The following is a 20020-nucleotide window of genomic DNA, read 5'->3' as shown; positions in this document are numbered from 1 at the left end:
TCAGAACTGCCAGCACAGAGACATGCCCCTCATGGAAACATTATCATCATAGACCCTTGGTCTTTCTGACCAGACACCAGGCATCAGATGCCTTCCTTGAAAGTAGGAACCCACTCACAAGGCCTCCTGCATCTGACTGACCCCCAGAAAACTGACCTGGCCTGTACTCATGGGCTCTGGAAACACAAAGTTTTCAGATAGACAGCTGTGAAGCTGAGCTAAGCTGTCCAAGCCAAAGTCTTCCCTTAATGGGCTTTTGCCCGAGTTCCATCAGATTTGCCAGAACAAACATGTTTCCCCAAATGTGAACTATTCATCTCTTTCCACTGGGGAGAAAAAAAAAAAAAAAAAAAAAAAAAAAAAAAGGTTCCACTGGAAAATTTCTGACCATTTCTTTAGTATTTGTATTGCAATAGATTGTAGACAGAATTATGACTGGTAGGTTGTGGTTGCAGTCTCTCCCCCAAACAGCCACAATCTAACTGGAGAAAAGATGCAAAGTGGAAACCCTGAAATGAAAGAGGTGAGAAAGCTGGAAGGAGGAAGAGTGGGGGTCAGGAAAAGATCATGTCATACAGAGGAAATGGCTACAACTTGATGGGCACAAATACACTAATGTGTACCATTCAGCTGTAACCAAAATTTTCCTCCCGAAGGAATGAATGGACTGCTATGTTGGGCCAGATTTTGGGGGACTGTCTATGGAAACATGTAAGGAATGATACAGCAAAGTGGGAAGCTGACTGGTGTTACAAGCTGGAAAATCAGGTGAGCAAGGCTATTCCTGCTATATGGGCCAGTAGATCTGGACATGAAAGTGAAGGAAGAAATTGGCAATATCTTGTAGAGTTATGTTAATGCCCTCATGCTGAGGTGCCTGGACTTGTAGGGACAACTGCTTTCCGGAACAAGAACATGACCATCTCTGGCCCCATCAGTTCTTGGCTCTTCTGCTCAGTATGCCCGCAAAAGCTGTCTGTTAGCATGATTTTCTGTGTAGCTTTTTCACTGTATTTAGTCCCTGCCTCCACTCTTGGGCAATACCCACAGTGGAAAGTAAGTTTCTGCACCACTGGGGGTAGCAAAAACATCTCCTAGCCCGCGTTCTATGCCAGGTTCTCTTTGCGTTGCTTCGTAGTTTTCCAGCCTGCAATAACTTGTGCTTAAACCCTGCCCAGAAACACTTACTTTCAACAAGCAGATCCTGCCCTTTTCCCCCAGCACGAGTCCTTTTTTTCTCTTTTTTCTCCGCAATGCTTTGAGCAAACAAAGGACCCTCAGGTGAACAAGGAGAGGGGTGGGTTCATCCCAGCAGGATGAGTCTGGCACATGCCAACCCACCACCCTCTTCGCGCTGGGTGAATTTTCCCACTCTGCCTTCCCCCGTCGCGTTTCTCGGGAGGGAGCGCAGGCTGGGAGTGCCGGCAGACCTTGCTGCTGCTGCTCGCCCACGGACCGGGTCGTTCCCCCGGGCACCCACACCGGGGCGGGTGAGCGCGAGAGGACGGGGCTCATCCCACGGGGTTTTCCGCCTCCGCCGAGCTCCAGCCCCGCAGGAGCGAGGCGCAGCGCTCGCCCCGCGTCCCCATGCCGCCCGTGCCCGAGAGGAGCACGGCGCCGCCCGGCCCCTCCGTCCCTCCCTCCCTCCCTCCGCCGCCCGGCCCGCCCCGGCCGCCGCGCCCGGCCAATGCCGGCGCCGGGCGGAGCTGCCCCGCTCGCAGCGGCTCCGCGGCCCCGCGGAGCTCCGCTCGCCGCCACCGCCGCCGCCACCGAGCGCGCAGCTCCCGCCGCCGCCGCCGCGCACCATGCGGCGCGCCGCGCCCCGGCCGCGGGCATGACTCGGCCGCAGCGCCCCGAGCTGCGCCGCGGGCTCCGCGCGGAGCCAGGCAAGTACCGCGGCGGCAGCGCTGACGGCTGCCGGGGCGGCCGCCCTCCGCCGAGCCGGTGCCCCCCGCCGGCTCCCGCTCGCGCTTCGGGGGCAGGTCCCCGCCGGCCTCCCGCAGAGCTGCCCGCGGGGCGGGGGTCTCCGCCTGTCCTCCGGAGGCGGCGGCGTCCGTCGAGTGGGTGGTGCCGGGCGCCTTGGAGGGTCCGCCGAGCCGGGCGAGGAGGCGCTGGGGCTGGGGGAGCCGCCGGCAGCCGGAGGGGAGGCCGAGGGGCTGGCGTGCTCAGCCCGGCTGCGAAAGGGAAGGGAGGCAGGGGGAGGCGGGAGAGTTCGGGTGCGGGTGCGCACGTGGAGCCGGTGATCCGTCCGTCGTGGGACGGGTCAGGAAGGAAACAGCCGGAAAATTTCCGCAGCACGCAGTTTTGAGAGCGGTTTTGCTTGAGGCGTGTTCGCAGTAGGCTTCTCTAGAGTGGTGGCAGAATCGCAGCGCTTTTGCCTCTACGTGCTATTGCAGGAGACCCATCGAATGCGTTTTACGTTTGTGTCAGGTCATCGTGACAGGCAAAACAGCCCTTGTGTTACTGCCTCGTGTTTTTAGACTCACCAGAAGAAACTGCTGTCTCCTCTGGTGTGAAGAGCATGTGGCGCTGGCTCCAGCAAAGCAGAGAGCGTGCTGGTGGGGAAGAGATGCTCAGCCCGTACTGAATGGCAGTTGCCTCTAGTGATGCTTTTAAAAGCAGTAAAGCAAACAATAGAGTATCAAACTAGCTTGGAGTTAGGCTGAAATAATGGAAAATAAGGAAAAACCGTAAACGTTACTCAAAATGCCAGTTTGAAATTCTTAGAACAAATCATCCAGAACAAACAGTAGCTGAGTGGAACAAATTTCTTTGGAGGCTGTTTCCACTGGAATAAATAGCGAGTTCAATTAAACAACAACAAAAAAAAAGGTCTGCAGTTAGCTGGAATACTAATAGTGCTTGCCAAGGGCTGGAGAGTGCCCACAACCAAGAGGGACTTGGAAAGATCCATACAATCCAGTGAGGTATTATTGCACCTTTTACTGCCTGTTCTGGGTATGCTTGTAGCTTTTACCTACAAAGCCCTAACTGGAGCAGTTGAGACAGAGATGTCTGTTTTTCCCTTTCCTTCCTGTCTTCTGCTTTCAGAACATCCCTTAGCATTCCTTTTCTTAATGGGAGCCTCTGCTGATGCCTTTTGTGTAATCCAAAGCATTGCTGTGATCTATTTTACCTGCAGATACGGAAAGCAAGGGCCTCAAACAGTCTGTTCTTTGCCTCAGCACCGCAGCTGGCTGTTAGCTCACGCAGCCAGAGCAGTTGGGCTGTGGGCGCCCACTTCTGCAGGAGCACACAGCTCCTCCATGAATTGTGCTCCCTGGGATGCATAGGGTGCCACAGGGCACAGCACCCCAGCCTTCCCAGTGCTTTCTTCAACAACGTGATCATCAGTTTGTTCAGCATGGCTTTAAGCTAATTAAGCCACCATTACTCGATGGGCTTTGTATTAATGGCAGTGTTCTCTGTCACGGGACAGCTGCCCCATTATCTTGCTGACACCTGACACAGCTCATGCCCAGCTTCAGGGAAGTTCCGGGGTGCATTTCACAGGTCCCTGGGCTGGTGTTCTCCAGGACACACACTTAAAGAGAAGCATTTCATTTGTGAATATGAGAGAAAGTTGTCAGGAGGTCATTGTGATATGCACAGATGTTTTAACCCCTCTCCTCCCAGCAAGATTTGCAACTAAACAACTTTCTCCAATATCTCACCGCCTATACAGGCAGTTGGGTTGATTGGGAAACCTATTTATTTAACGCCCTCTAGTGATGTTTTAAAAATTAACATAGATTCCTTTCAAGAGGAAAACAAATATTAAATTTTATTGGTTAAAACAAACTTACATTTGCTGCAAGTCTACTGCTTCAGGGAGTCCCTATCAAACACGACACCACATGCTGGGTCGGTGTACAACCTCGTTATCGACAGGCGTCTCATGGAGGCATTGATAGTCTCAGCCAGCCTTGTAGACTCTCAGTGGTGATCAGTGAAGGTCTTTCCACCAATAGCATTGAACACAGTTGCTTTTTCTTGATTTGTCTTTAAGTGCTGCTGCATTCTAGGTTTTGGCTGAACCCACACACAAATCACTTAATGTGGCTAGGCTTGGTCAGCATGGATTGTCAGAAGGGACAATCTATGCTTCCTGGTGCTTCTGCTGTGTTCATTATACTTCAGCTGGCCCGGAAATGGGAAGCCTGTGGCCTTGTCCTTGAAGATGAGGCTCCAGGACCTAGAACTGTTCTAGACTGTAACAAGGGGATGTGACTCAAACATTTGTAGTCAGGCTGGTTTTACTTCATAGGTGTGTGAGATGCTGAGGAGTGTGAGGAGATATGGTTTCTCGTAGCAGCTTTAAGATCTACTATGCATTTGTTCCTTATGACTAGCCATGAGGGAACCCAGATTGCCTCCTGCTTGTAATATGGGAGACTCTGAATTTTTTTTTTAAAAAAAAGGGGGGGCATTTTCCTTGGTAGTTTGTACATCAGTACACCAGAGCTGTGAGACTGGCTTCTCAATATGAAAACTGTATCTTACTGTCAGAAGTGAGAAGTGAAGCTGCTGGGCAAATTTGCAGCTCTGATGATCCTTCTCCTGGATCCTTTCCCAGTCCCTCGTGGACAGTATCACACCAGTATGCTGTACTCTAACTTCCTGTCTGCCACAGGTTCACCACCCCTTTGCTCTTTCACTCTCTTTGTCATGCCAGAACCCTCACAAACACCCCAGACTCCTGTATTTGTTGTGTTCAATTTCATCCAATAGTACTCACTACTCCACACTTGCTGGTGTGACCATCGCAGCAAGTAGCACCCCAGTAGCACACATCTCTGTAAATTCCTACAGCGGCACTCAGTCACTCGTACTGTTATTGCATCAGCATCCGGCTTACAGCTGTGTACTGTCACACCTATATCTGACTGTACCCATCTCAAACAAACACCCTCAGCAGCCTCCAGAGCACCAGCAGCACATCACCTGTTTGGCAGCGCTGCTCAGGAGACAGCCTGTATCCTCTGGCTGGAAGCTGATATGCAGAGGTCATCTAGAGGAGTTACTACAGGATGGTACACAAGTGATCTGCATGGTCACTTTCTCAGATAAAACATGGAAATCCAGCCTTGCTAGTTCCCCACCTCTCCATGTCGTTCTGGTAAGGGACCTGGCATCTCCTTAGGATACTCACTTTGACTTACCTGTGAAAGCATCTTCACTATGATTACTTATGCCTTGAACAGCATATAGAAAGTCTGCTTAACAGCACCTCCTCCATTTCAGCCACGGACCAGGCAGTTGCTGTGATGAAAAAAAAAAAAAAAAAAAAAAAAAACACTTTTGTTCATCTTCTTCTTGGCATTTTCTCATGAGGGGTGTTAGAGCTGTGGGAGAAAGGACTGGAAGAGGGATGGGTGTGCATGGGCATGGGGTCAGTCCTTCTGTTCTTGGCCACACTGTGCTACCCCTTCTTACATTTCTCTGAGAGCAAATGGCAGGACAGATAATGACATGAAAGTTTCCAAAACCTGGCACTCATAGTTAGCCCCTCTGAAAACAGTTAGGGTGGAGTCCAGCTTGTGGCACGTGAGAGAGAAACTGAAGCAAAACAGGATGTTTTTGTGATTTAAAACTTATTTTTCATAATTCCTATTGAAAGGCTTGGTTTGGTTTGGTTTTGAAGTTGGCTGCAGTGTCTGTTGGGAATTTTATGAACGAAAGAGCTTTGTGCATGTAAGTTTATGTGTGCATGTGTCTGTGCACATGTGTTTGCATAAGGAAAATAAATAAAGCGGCTACACATGGCAATTTTTTTCCATGAAAAATTAGTGAAGCTGATAGGGGACTAACAGCTAAGTGGTGGAAAAGATAAGCACTATCTTTATAGCTCTACTGTAAATCCTGCTGGACAATTGTTTTCTGCTCTGGATTGCTCAAAATCAGAAACATTCTGTCAGATTATAAAGTATTTTTCAAAGACCCACAAAAGCGCTCATGACTGGAGGTATGAGTTTACAGAGTTTATACATAAACCTATGTTAAACCCAAGTGATGGGGAATGAAGTATAAGGGGAAGGTTAGGAAGCTTTTGGGGTCTTGTGTGCCCTCTAATGTGCCCTATGTTTGTCCTGGTTTAAGCTGATAGAGTTTTCATGCTAGTTCCTGTAAAGATTAAGGCAAAAGTGAAAGAAAAGTACTGGGGAAAAACAAAGGTGAGGAAAAATATATGAATCAGAAGAATCGTCTTTAAATAGAATGTTTCTCGGAGTTTTCCACTGCCAGCTTCTTTAGGCTGCACCAGAAATACAGGCATAGAGAGTGACATGTCGGAAAAGCCCCACGGCCGCTTGCGCTCCCCAGTGCCAGTGCAGGCTGGGTGCTACCTCTGCGTCCGCATGGCTACTTTATGCCTGCCTGTGCTACAGAGCAAAAATGCCTCCCTGACCCAAGCTTGTGCCCGTGCATGGTATATGCAGAGTCATTAATGTATGTAGCCTTTGTCTGATTCATTGGTGATGCTGTACCCACTCTTATAAATCGTAGCCCCTGCAAAGCACTGGCATTGTATCATGGACTTGAGTGGATCAAGGTGTTTTCTGCCTTAGTCATTTCTTCTCCTTGGCTCATCTATGACTTTCTGCAGTAGCCTGCAGCAGTTGCTCCCATGGGATAATTATTACAGCCTCGTGCAAGGTTCTTAATGGGAATAATTTCATTCCACTGCTTATCTTTTTCCATCTCTTCTGCCATTCAAAAACTGGAACATGTTCTTTAATACCACACAACTTTACTTGCATTGGTTCTTAGCAAGAGGTTTTTTTTACTGTAAGAATGTACATATTTCCTTGTGAGCCTCACTTGGCCAACCATCCTGACTTCCAGGTTATTTGATCTCAGCTATTTGTCCTCTGTAATTAGCTTCTCTCCTTCCCTTTCTCAGTCCACTGGCATCTCTTCAGGCTGTGTTTTCAGGCCCCTCCTTCACAGCTTCTTTTTTACATGTACCTTAGCCTGCCTTTCCATTCCTGATCTTTGCCTAGCTGCTCAGTGATGTCTCTCTTGGCCTTTTTCGGTGTTACACCCCTAACGTCTTCCTGCAACTACAAAAAACTGGCAAAAATGTGCAATTGTTCGAGCCAAAGTCTGCTTTTATTTGCCCAGCTTGTGTAACTTTAGACTTGCAGCTCCCCTGAAATTCATGATGTTTGGATCCTCATTTTCATCAACTGCAAAATTCTGTGGGATTAAGTCCTGCAATTCAGCACAAACCTAAAATGAGTTTTGAGGAGGGGTTCAACAGGGGTTATTACTAAGATATTAAGTGTGTTAGCCGTCCTGTTGCTGACAGGCAGATGAGCAAACAACAGAAAGCAGAAATTGCCTTTCATGGTGCATGTGCTAGAAAAGCTGTTGTTATTAGCCCATTTTTCAGCCACTCAGCTCTAAGAATGCCATTTAACAACTCCAAGTCTGTATAGTGCTAACAGGATACGTATAAGTCATAAAGGGATTAATGTTCAGCTCTAATGAAATCCAGATGCACAGAGCTGCCTCTTTTCAAGTTCTTTTCCAAGGCTAAGCTGCCAATAAAATGATTTAATCATTGTAAATGCATGTGAAACACCAGGCTTAAACTCACAGGCACCAAAGTCTGCTGGCAGTTACCTGTTGGAGAGGACTGAGTTACCCACTGGTGCTTTGCTTGCAACAAGATTGATTATTCATAAGGTGGGAACTTGGGACCTTTCTTGGGGACCACCGTTCATGCACATATTTTCATTTAGGCTGAGGGAAGGTGGCTTGGAAGTAAGCCTGCTTCTACCCCTAAGAGAAAGCTAAGGCAAATATAAAGGTGTTGTGTGTCTGGTCAGTCTCTGTCAAGGATGTGTTGGAGGTCCAGTAAGAACTTGTCAGCTCACAATGAATGTGCGTCCTCTGGGGTGGCAGGCAGAAGGAGTGGTGCGTTCAAGTGGAGATGTGCTGCCTGCTCAATGGACCTTAAGCGCTGCTGTCTCATAACTTTTTGTAGTTAACATTTTCACTTCCTCATGCAATTTGTATCTTCTTCTATCACCTGCTGAGAACAGGTACTGTGCATTTCAGGTGCTAGTAGATAATCTGGTCCCTAGTGAAGGCTGGGCCTGCATACTCAAGCTCAGAAGCTCTGCTTTGGAAAGGCTGAAGTAATTCTGTAATTGGGCAGATCCTGCTGTCTTTGAATTTTTAATTTTTAATACGGCAGGAGGAGGAGTTTTGAACCAGGAGAAGGAAAGAAAAAGGGGGCTATTTTAAAGACACGAAGGAATGTTTTACATTCTTCTGTTCTTCAGGTTTGGCTGCTCTGCAAGCTTTTCATTTTTCCAAATATCAATTCAGTGAACCATTTATTTGCATTAAAAAGAAAAAAAAAAGAGCCTGGTTCTTAATTTACTTTGGCCTCAGTGATGAATTTTTATGCTGTGAAATCCAGTAAGCTCCCTCCCAATATTATATATATAAATCTAACTCTAAAATAGAAACTTCTGCTCCGAATTACCCGCCTGCATTAAATGGTTTAAACGGCTTTTTAGAAGTGTGCACCCACTGATTTCCTACATGGGTCTTGTAGTTAGTCACCTGATGCTAGAGATCAAATGCATGTGTAGAGCTATGCAGAGGTTTTCCTTAGAGCTATAGAGGCAAGAAGGTGTTCTTAGTGAGAGGTTCCTGGGGTAGCTTTTGGCATTGATTCAAAGGAAGGAAATAGATGAGAAAAGAGTCCCTTTACTACTGTGAGAGATTTTAAAGTTGTATCAAAACATGTGAGTGAAGTCAGTTGCAGTGAGTTTTCACCATGGGCATGAGCACTGCAGGAAAACCCCAACAGGTGACGATGTCTAATCTGTTGTTAGTAATTATTTCAAATTTACTTAGCCCTGGACATCAGAATTGCTGCCAAACCTTCAGGACCTCCAAGAATAGATTAAAATATTTTGCAAAATAAGGTTTTACTTTTCCCACTACTTTTGGCCTCCTGAGTTGGTACTAGCAGGGGGAAGTGCTTCCTCCAGTGGCTGTTAGTTTTTCTGCAGCCCAGATGCACAAAGTACAGAAACATTTCTAAATCAACACTGATATCTATCGATCTCTTCTGTTTCCATCAATTAGCATCTTCTGTGCTGTGCTGGCTACAGAGAAGAGACTTGCATTTGTGTTATTCAGAGCTTTTCAGATTTATATCAATGTGAAAAAAGGTTTCGTCCAAGTGCACCCTTCAAATGTTCATAGCCTGATCCTGTTGTAGGTGATGGCTAGTAATCATCCTCACCGGGACTAAGCATTTCTTCCTGCAGTGCATTTTTCTGTTGTTGTCACACAATATGTAGATGCATGCTCTTGTGCTGTACCTTCAGATTTACAGAGAAAAGATTGACAACAGATTTTTCAGAAGCAGTTGCCCATCATTTTCACAAATTCTGTCCACTGTCACTGTATCATTGGACAGGGGCTAGCAGTGTGTTTTTTTTTTCATTCTTGTATTCACCAGTTATCACATCTGTCTGGTACTGGATACCATAGCAAGGAAGCACAGAACTCCATTTGGGTACCCAGGTGTTTACAGAGGCACAGTTTATTTTCCTGCTTAAAGCTTTTGGTGTCCCTTTTTAGGTACCTGTCCTGCAGCTTGAGTGGCAGCTAAGAGTTTTGCTTGGTTTTAGGACACCCTGGGCAGTGTTAGAACAAGGGACCAAAACCTTGTGCTAATCTCCATGCATCCGCGCTCTCTTGGTGGAGGCTGGCACTATGCAAGCAAGGCTGGATTCACTAACTGGAAACACAGGTCCAAGCCTTGACAAATTCAAAGTGTTTTGATTTGGGATCCAATGCAGTGTCATTTAAGAACATGGGCCAATACATCCACTGTTCAGAAAGATCAGCTTCAGTCTGGAAGGTCTGTGGTGTTTCCATGAGGTGTCAGTCCTCTGTGTTTTTCAGGACATCCTCATTCTTTGTCATCTGCTGTAAATGTTGTGCCAGCAGTCCTGAGGAAGGAAGGCCCTGCAGGCACAAATAGCCCATGGAAGCAGGGGGAAAAAACGAGATGGAATGGATTAGTGTGAGTCAAACTAGTCCCCAGTCACCTCTGGGTGGAAAACTCACTTGGCCTTTGGCAGACGAGAATTGTTTCTCCCAGGCCCCTTATATGGGACATTTAAAAATAAACCAGCAGGGCTTCATTTCTTGGAAGGAAAAGGAAATGTTTTAAAGTGTGTCCTTGCAAACTGATTTAGTGCCATCAGGCCCTGCGTATTTTAAGAAATGTTTGAGTTTGTTTGGAGCTGCTTTTTAACAGTGAGGAAGAGGGAAGCAATTAGTGAAACAACATCTGAAGATGAACTTGTGTAAAACATCTCAGATAAATATTTACACCCAAATTTCATCGGTCTGAGTTCACGTTAAACTCTACTCCATCTCTTTGAAGGGACTTGCATCCACAATAAAATACTGTGCTGTGGCCACTCAACATTATTTTACTCTTCTTCCTCTGATTAAGCTAACTGTGGATCTAAAGTAGGTCAAAGGGTTAAAGTGGTGGCAGTGTTAATGCTTTACCATGTGCCCTTGCTGACAAAATTCACCCCAAAGTGATCATAAAACAGCTGCACTTCTATTATTTTTTTTTCTATCTTCTGTACCCTGAATTTTCACCCTGTTTGGAATGAAGTAATGTGAACCATTAAAATGTAAATGGACAGACAGGCATGTCCTCACCTGAGTGCAGCAATATGGAAAAAATAGGCTGGATGAACTGGAACAGTGTTGCATTAGCCAGAAAATGTAATGGACTGCCAGTGTCTCGGTGTCAGGAGGCACAGGGCAGTTAGTGTAGTGTTGAGATGTGTGCACGCTTAGAATTGCTCCTTGTTAGATGGAATGAGTCATCTCTGTTACGGAGAAACTTCCCCAGTGTTAATAAAGGAGCCTGCTTCTTCAGACAGGTGGAGGATGGCAGATTTTTAGGTATCGGGAATTCCTAGTAATATGCCATGAGATTTGATCTGTTATGATTCTGTCTGCTCACAGATGTTGTTGGTTTGTTCTTTGGATGAGCTCCTTGGGCAGGAACCATGTAGGTCTTGTTTTTTCAATGAAAATGTCACAATAATAACTTTGGGGGAATATGTAACTTTTGATTTTAGGAGAAAGGAGATCTAGCTTTGACCTCTCCCAGAAGGAAGACCTAGCTTCCAAGTCTGGCTCTGTCAGTACGTTTCTGCACCACCGTGGATATGCTACTTAAGTCTTTGTTCTGAGCCTCAGTTGCTCCATTTTCCAAGCAGTCACTTTGAAGCTGAAGTAGACGTATATAGGATATGGGTAAAGAAGTGCTCGGCTGAGTAAAAACTGTAGTATGTTTTAGAACCCATGAACTAGAAGGAATCATGGTGAAACAGTTATATAGAGGGAAAAGCAGAAAGCCACTTTGCTAAGGACACCAGACACTTTGGAAAAGAGGCTGTGCCAGTCCTTGTAGCACTGACACTAGTCGCAGTCCTAAGAGAGCTCCTCACTTGGCCACTTGTAGCAGTAGGTATTCCTCTAGACATTCAGGGTTTGCTTCTCTTCCCCCATTCACCTGCCCTGGAGTGTATCTAGAGCAAGGACAAAGGACTCACGCACTGCAGGGATGCCCACGTGGCATCCATTTGGGAGCTGGGCATGGGGTGGTGTCACGGCACAAGGTGTGGAGCCACTCCTACAGCTGCTGGAAACGTTTCTGTCCCTGGAATGAGAAGCTGGGCAGCTGGCGCGTGAGCACTATGAGCTGGATGTCTGAGCCTGCTTCATTTTCTCCTGGCTATTCTGAGTTGCGGGAAAAGGCTCATCTGGTATCTTGGGGTGGAATATATGACAGAGGTGTGAAGCTTGCCTGCAAAGCCCAGCTCTGCACAGAGACAGAGAATGTGGAGCAACTGCAGCTGTTAATAATAGTTGTAGAGGTGCTGTAGGCCAGGCACCAAGCAGGCAAAATACATTATTTTTTGGCTGGCTTCCTCTCAAAATGAGGTACTTGCTGTCACACTGAGGACTGAGAGGGGATTGCACCCTGAGGGGATTGCTCAGACCAACAAAGTCTGAGCTTATTGGTGGATTGCACCCGACTTGGTGGGCAGAGAGGTCTCAGCAGCTGGCGAAGTTGCAGTAGGCTCTGTAAAGGAATCCAGCTGTGACATCTCACAGCCCTACTGCTGTGAAGGGTGATCCTGACACCCCCCTTGGCAGAAGATAGCCCACAGGTAGCAGAGACCCATTTAACACAGTTCAACCTAACTAGTGATGAAGTTGCAGGAAATAAACTGAACTGCACAGCAACATGTTCAGCTCTCTGCCCTGAGATTTCACGTGCTCCCTGGTGAAGCCAGCCGTTGCAGTTGTTGACACTCATGGTCGTCATATGCACTCCAACTTGGGGGAGACTAAGGGAAGGACAGATACAGGAGGTCTTTTTTAAAATGTGCTTCTCCTTCCTCTAGCCAACACTTCCATGAATGTTTTCATCTCCTGCCTGGCTCACTTTGTCTACATCTGCAGACTCACTCCCTGTTACATGCCTTACAGCATGTGCTGCAGACACTGCTGATCCACCTTCTGACATCATTCCTGTTTGCTAATGTCGATAGGCACTACACTTCCACAGATAAAAAATGTTAGGCATAGCATAATTTCTGGATGTCTTCTGAAGACACCTACATTAAATGTGCGTAATGCTACTGACTACAGTGGACCAGAATTGATTTATCTCAGCTGAGGATCTTGTCATCTTTACTGGCCTCTGCTCAGTCCTGGAGATACTCAGCAAGGTCTGTGACAGTCTCCTGTCTTTCCATCTCCCTCCCCATCCACAAAGCCCCTGAGACCTTCTTCACTGCAAACACCGGAGCTGGGGGTGTTTTCAGCCTGCCTCTCGAGGCCCAACTTCTCTGGGACCATTAGTGAGGTTACATTCATGCCGGGATGGAGGCAGAGGAGGTCTCAGGCCAGCAGTCTGTGCAGGACACAGCTGGTCCTCTCAGGACCTCCAGGTTCACATGCAGTGTGTTTTTTGGAGGGCCTTCTCCCTTTTGGCCATCAGGCTGTACTGGCCTGCCTGACTGGCAGCAAGCTGGAAGGAAGCTGATTAACAGTGCCTAATCGTGACCACCATCATAACAGATCTCTGCTATATATAGCATCTTCCTCTGACTGGGAACTGGTCAAAGATGGGGAAACCAGCACGGGAACCGAGCCGCAGCCCAGGCCTTTGTCTCAGTCCTAGGACTCCAAACACTAACCTTTTAAGGGATGCTTGGAGGAGAATTAGAGAGGTTTTATCTTATTATGGGTAGCAAGCTGGGCAGGAAATCAAGGCTGCAAAGAAAACAAGTCCTCTTCCAAGGGGCTGGTGGTATGGTGTAGGAAAGAGTGTGGCTTTTCAAGCCTATATCACCCAAGATCAGACTGGCAGAGAGTTGTATGGGCACACCTGGATGAGATGCAGAGCAGGAACACGTCTGAGGCTGCTTCCCAGTAAGGTGGTACTGGGCATCTTGCAGGGGATTTTGCCATCTAAGGGCAAACGGGGGATGATGCCAAGGCAGCAGCTGTTACAGCCCCTGCTAAAACTGCTCCTGGTCATGGGGTCACATTCAAGTCTGCAGTTTCTCAGGTGGCAGATAAAATCTGGAAACAAGGGGGAAGGACACAGCAGCTGTACAAACGCAGTACACAAGAGGGTGGAAGGACTGCAGCAGCAGGTAGTGCTGGTGGTGCAGGGAGGGCTGATAGTACATGGCTTCATTTTCCTTCCCGCTGTGCATGGTGAATTATGCCAGTGGACCGCTCTGCTGCACAGTGTTCCTCCTGGTCTTACACCAGTCCTGAGGATTGCGGGAGGATTTCATTTATAGAGTTATTAATCAAACACTTTTTTCTCTACAGTAATTTTAAATGCAAATCAGCATGATAAAATGACAAGCCTACTTCTTGTAACCTAATGCGAGATGTCCTTTTTTGCAGTGAGCAATCTCTCCTTCTCTTTCTTTATCTCTCTCTAATTCAATTTTCTAACTAGAAATGCAACTGCAGTATTATCCAGGCGCTTTGTAAATCATTCTACGTTCACATAAACAAGGGATATAACAGAGCTGAAGCCAGAAGTGTTTCACATTATCTCACATTAAGATACTTCTGCAGGAATGCTGCTGCTAACATAAACTCATTGGATGGAAGAGCAGCAGCAGTTTTTTTCACGTGGATGGATCTAAGCCCAAGCCATCAGTTAATTGTTTCTGCGCTCTTAAATGGATTCTCTAATATTTTTTAGAGCTAAATAGCCATGTGCTACATTTCTGCAGTAACTTTTGCTTTTATGTGCATTTACCAGGATCAGTTGATTAATAACAGAGATCAGCTATCTGCTCTAACACAACATACCAATACTGTGATGAGAGTATTCATAGGAAGAGAGTGTTTCACGAGATCTATCCAAGAATGAGAATAATATTGGTGTTATTGACTCTGAGCAATCTGTGATACTCCAAATAATCAAAGACATTGTGGCTGATGTATTGTTCTTTCTGACAGTGTCCTTAGCAATGTAAGCCTCCCTAACTGATCTAAATGTCAGCATGGAATTGACTTGGAGTCCACATTTATGAACACACATATATATATTTAAGAGGATATGATACTCTTTCACTGTCTTCACAGTTAGAAAGTAGAATGTCTAAGACTTTGGAGATTGACATGGAGAGCCAAATCCTCCATGTGAAAAAGCAGCAGAAATTAAAAGGTCAGAGTGGTGGGAGAAGTGAGTTTCCTTTCGAACTGTGAGCTGGGTACCTACAGCCGTACTAGTGACATTTTGGTAGGGTTGCAATTCTTTTTCTCCGTTCAGCAGTATGCAAAGAACTCATGGTGAAACATCAATATGCTGAAAATAAGGGTAGACCTAAATTAACTATCTCCCTACATCTGATCATACTGCTTTTAACTCCCCTGAATACAGGAAAGCTAGTCCAGTGTCAGGTGTGAAGTTGGTCTGACTTGCATATGACGGTTTGTAATAAAATGAAGCTTCAAAGCTCTTTAAATCCTGCTTGTCAGTGTAAGAGCTCAATAAACAATCACATAGAAAGGAACAGAGGGGGAAATGGTTAAACTGAATTCAGAGCTCATTGGGGTAGGTGGACTGTTCATTCACAACAGATTAGACACTGATGGGTGAAATGTCCTGGATCTAAAGTTGTCTTAATTTTTAGACTATGTCCATCTCTATCAAGGGGCAACTAGTAAAGTCAGTGTACAATGCTTCCGTTGTCCAGGAAAGGGAGGTGGTAGCTATCATCTTTGTTTCAGCAGAGAGCATATGGGATGGACATAGGCTAACTGACTGATCGTCTGCGTTCAGTGCTCATAAAGAACATGTTTCCACTACTAGCTGCAGGGTGGCATGGATGTACCAGGCTAGTTTTAAAGTTGCTAGCTAACCTCGTGTAGTGGCAGAGACTCTGCAGAGCTCCATACTATTATTTCTACACTGCTATTTGTTTTCAGACTGGCTTGACAATCTGTTTTAGTGATGACATACCCCATGGCCAAAGAACTACCCACAAACTTTTCGATGGCATATTTTTTCCCTGGAAAATGCAGATTCATTGAAAACAAACACTTTTATGGAAACACTGCTTTGGAAGAGCCTTCCAGTAAAATGAAAGGGGGGCTCTGAGGGAACTCTTCCTACCACAAAGGATCTTAAAGCTTTTTGTCCAACATGTTTCTATGGGAAAACATCCTTGTTTTGTGCCAGCTTACCCACCCTGTGCCATAGTCTCTAGTGTTGCAGAAGCCCGTATTGTATGGTTTAACATAGAATTCAAAGTCCTGTAGATCTGCCACGTCTTACCATGCAGGTAGTCATAGAATGGCCTGGGTTGAAAAGGCCTTTAAAGATCATCTAGTTTCAACCCCCCTGCTCAGGGCAGGGTTGCCAACCACTAGAGCAGGCTGTCCAGAACCGCATCCAGCCTGGCCTTGAATGCCTCCAGGGATGGGGCATCCACAACCTCTCTGGGCAACCTTTGCCAGTGCCTCACCACCCTAAGTCCTGGGCTTGCAGATGGCCAAGCCAACCCACTCTCAGCCTTGGCTGTCTAGCTCCCACATTCAGTCTAAAAGTAGGATCTCTGATCCATGCCCTCATAACCTACAGTCTTTCATAGCACGAGCAGCCTGTGAATGATAGAGATGTGTTTCCCTGCTGCTTTGCACTGACCGATAGAGATGAGTCTGACCAGGCAGCTTCCCACTGCTGCTGGCAGAATGCACTGGTCTTGTCAACTTGCACCAGCTGCTGGGGTCCAAGAAAACACATGGTGTTTTTGTAAACATGCATCAGTGTTTCTGAAACAAATATTTTAATTTATGTTTTGCAGAGAAATTGAACTATTAAAAAAATTCAATTTCTGAATATGAACTAAACCAAATATGAACTAAACCAGACATTACAAACTTTGACCAGCTATCAAGAGAAGGAAAATCCACCCTGTACTAAGCAGGTGTCATTATTTTTCAGCTCCCTCCCACCTTAACTATCTGAAGAATAACATTCAAGCACAGAGGTCAGGGAGGGGTGCAGGGGCATGGAATCTGCTCGTGCTGGCCAATTGAACCGATATTGCAGGCCTTACATGGGTTTGGAATGAGGGGTATTAGACTCACAACTTTCCCAGAGCCAAGAAATACACAGCTAAAATTGGCAGCTCTGAGATGAGTAATGCACAAACACAGTCCGGAGTGTTGCAAGTGTTCAAGCACTTTCAGAGTATGTTGGGTAAATGAGTATCTGTTTCCGTGGTAACAAAACAGCACAGATTATGACCCTTTGACGGTTCTCTAATTCGAGTGCCTGGTTAGTGTGAACAGAGCTGACTTCCAGCAAAAACACTCCCTGGCTCAAACATGATGGAGCACAGCAAAGTGTTCTCTTCATGTGAGAATACTGCTTTTGTGGAAATGTGTGATGCTGTCCCGTGTCCAGGTGAGCCCCAGCAGCTCACCAGCAGCTGCCTCCAGGCTCCAGCAGTTCTGGAGGGCAAGGAGGCCATGGCCATGTAGAGAGCTCCTGACTGAGACAAAGGCCTTGTGGTGTTTCATCCATGTAGTAAGATGGGAGGCAGGCGCTGGAGTTGCCCGTCCCATAGAGTGCATGGGAATGAAGCGAGTATCTGGGCCGCTTACCTGCCGGTCAGTGATGGCGATGCTGGTTCAGCGATTCCAGTTCTGGTTAGTGAAGAGCATCCGTTAAAGGCGGTGCAGTGTGATGCTTCAGATTTGTTACAGGAGTGGTCTCCGAGCTGTTCACGTGTATAGTAATAAATAATTAGCCATTAGTATTGATCACATTAAAGAAAAACGTGACCTATTTTTCTCCTGTTGTTGCACCTGTGAAAATGTTTACATTGCATTTCAGTTTAATTCTTACAAATGATTTCTTGACATGTTCAGAGATCACCTCAAAAAGCATAGCTTACATTACCACCATCAGTTGCTTAAGTTTAATCACAACCGCATGAGGCAAATAAAAGTTCTGCTTCACTTGTTAACAGGAAAATGAAGGCACCAGGAAGGTGACTCTCCTTAGTCTTCTTACTCTCGTTAGCAGCCAAGCAAGAGCAAGAACCCAAGAGTTCAGCCTCATACAACTTTTATCTGTCAGTCCGTAGTGTCAATGACCTGTAAGACAAGAAAAACATTCAAGAGGTCCAGTTGTGGTACAAGGTTTCCCTTAGGGCTTTGGTGTAATGAAAGCCCAATCAGACTCCTGCAAAGCTTGAGGCTCAACATCTAGAGGCAAGACTATTCTCTGCAGCAGAGCTAGAGCAGAGATGAATGTACTGAATACAGTGGCATGTCCTGTCCTGTAATCATGAGATTTAGAGTGCAGATAATATGAGATGATAGAGAGCTGTCGTGTGTGGTTTTTAATGTCCTTCCATTAGTGACATATGACAACAGATGTTGGTATTAAAAGTCATATGATATTTAAGCAGGCTCCAGAGCACTTTTTACATGTCACTGAAAGAACACGCAAAGTGTTAGGAGACTCTTTCCTTGTCCAGCAGCTTCTTAAAGATACATCATTTACATTGGCTAGCCTATGCAAACCAAAATTGCGTGAAATGGGGTACATAGCTAAGGAAGGAGGAAGTGAGCAACTATTTAACCTTGCACAGCTACAGAAAATTTATTATTCCTCTACTAAATATGCAAATAAAGTATATTAAACATGAGATTATGCCATTCAGCTGTGTCCTGTTCCCTCAGTAAGATGCCACTTGTGTGATCTTGTGGCCATCATCTCAGTGGTGTCCTGCCAAGGCTGCTCGACTGGCTGAGGTCACAGAGACTTTGGATGAGGATTTGGAAAGCAATTTGGTGTTTTCCCTAGAGTCTGTTTTGCATCAGACAACTGGACCTCTGTGCAACCGATGATCTCAGTGTTTTATTTGGAGATAGTGAGTATGGGGAATAACTTGTGTCTTGTAGTCACAACATTTCACAAAAAAAAAAAAAAGAAAGTTCTGTCTTGATTGAGAGGCTTTCATGGTAGTCCAGTGCCTGCTGGAAGCAGTGCTAGTGAACAGGTCCTCAAACTTCTCTGGAGAAAGCATGAGCAAAGACAAGGCTTCTTGGAGGGCATTGCTGCCAACATTCAGATACAATCTGGAACCATTCCTGAAGGTCAGAAGAAGAAATCCACCAGTACTTTTTCCTCTATCAGCTGTATAGTAAATCCCGACTCTCTGATATCTCCCATGAAACGTATTCTGAGTAAAATGTCCTCCTACACTACACACACATCATGTATATCATTGCTACTCTTTACCACCTTATACCACAGAGAAGACTAGTTTTGGGGTGGCCAAAATGATTGTTTTATCTACAGTGAGGTTATTACATGCCATAGGATTCTTCAGAGCAGAGGATTCCATCACTTGCAAAGTTTTTCTGCAGTGCCATTCAAAATGTTAAAATAAAGTCCCTGGCCCAGAGATGCATTAGATCTCCCTGCATGCCTGCTTTATTCATTCAAGAGACCTTTGCAGCTGACAGCCACTTGGGGTTTTCCACGAAGCAACCACGCCCTATGATATGGCATTTCTGATGCTTTACTGTACTATGTTTTGTAGGAACATTTTATCTTGTTAAGGCACCTATGAAAGGCAGATGTTCTCTTTCAGTATGGACTTTAAAACTATATATATAGTTTTCAAGTCCATACTGAAAATATATATATTCATGTTATTTTTATTTAGTTCTGTCTGTGAAACTTCCAAGGAAAGAACATTGTTTGGCAAGGTCATATCAAGGAATGAGGGAGAAACTGCTGTCCATCTGTCCCTCAGTCTACATATGTACTCATACATAAGGAAACTACTTGGAGAGCATTAGGAATGTTGCAAAGCTGAGCATTCATACATTAGAAAATGACTTAATTAAATTGCACTTGTAACCCTACTCCAACTTTGAGTTATATGACCATACATTATTTTTCACAAAGCCACCTGTGCTTTGGAGGGCTCAGATGGACATGATCAGGTATTATTCAACAGTCTGTGTTGTAGAAAACCTTTACCTGTTGAGTTCCCTGGTGTCTTGTCACAGGAGTCAAGAAGCGTATTGTATATTAAATGGGATGTGAGTAAGCATGAGACTTCCCTGGCAGCTGTATTCCACCCCTGCCTCTGCCACAGATTTTCTTTCTTTAGTGTAGTAAATCACTTCCACCAACTTTTGAAGTGGTTACTAATGTCTTGTTCTTAATTTTTGGGATTCCTCACATAAATGCTAGGAGACAGACTTATAGATGTGCTGAGCCCTTGTAGCTCTAGCAAAAAATGAGCAGGGAGAGTGCTTCAAACAAACCCCCTAATCCAGTCTTTCTGTCTACGCAGAAAAAGCAGATCCAATGTGTAGAACAGTGTGCACCCAAATTCATTGTAATCCTTTGTTCTTGGCCTTTTCATCAGTGAAATGG

The 20020-nt window shown here is 45.6% G+C and overlaps 1 protein-coding gene across 1 annotated transcript in view; it reads left to right on the top strand.

Moving 5' to 3' along the window:
* The first annotated feature begins 1676 nt into the window (after positions 1-1676).
* LOC121077329 (rho GTPase-activating protein 20-like) overlaps positions 1677-20020 on the top strand; it is a 39048-nt gene continuing 20704 nt past the window's right edge. Inside the window, exon 1 of the mRNA XM_040572499.1 lies at positions 1677-1886. The gene's annotated coding sequence lies outside the window, so the exon portion shown is untranslated. The remainder of the gene's footprint in view (positions 1887-20020) is intronic.

This window comes from Cygnus olor, chromosome 13, assembly GCF_009769625.2.
Source record: "Cygnus olor isolate bCygOlo1 chromosome 13, bCygOlo1.pri.v2, whole genome shotgun sequence".
Classification (NCBI taxonomy): Eukaryota; Metazoa; Chordata; class Aves; order Anseriformes; family Anatidae; genus Cygnus; species Cygnus olor.
The sequence above is the reverse complement of the archived record's forward strand: the minus strand, read 5'-3'. Positions and strand labels throughout refer to the sequence as shown.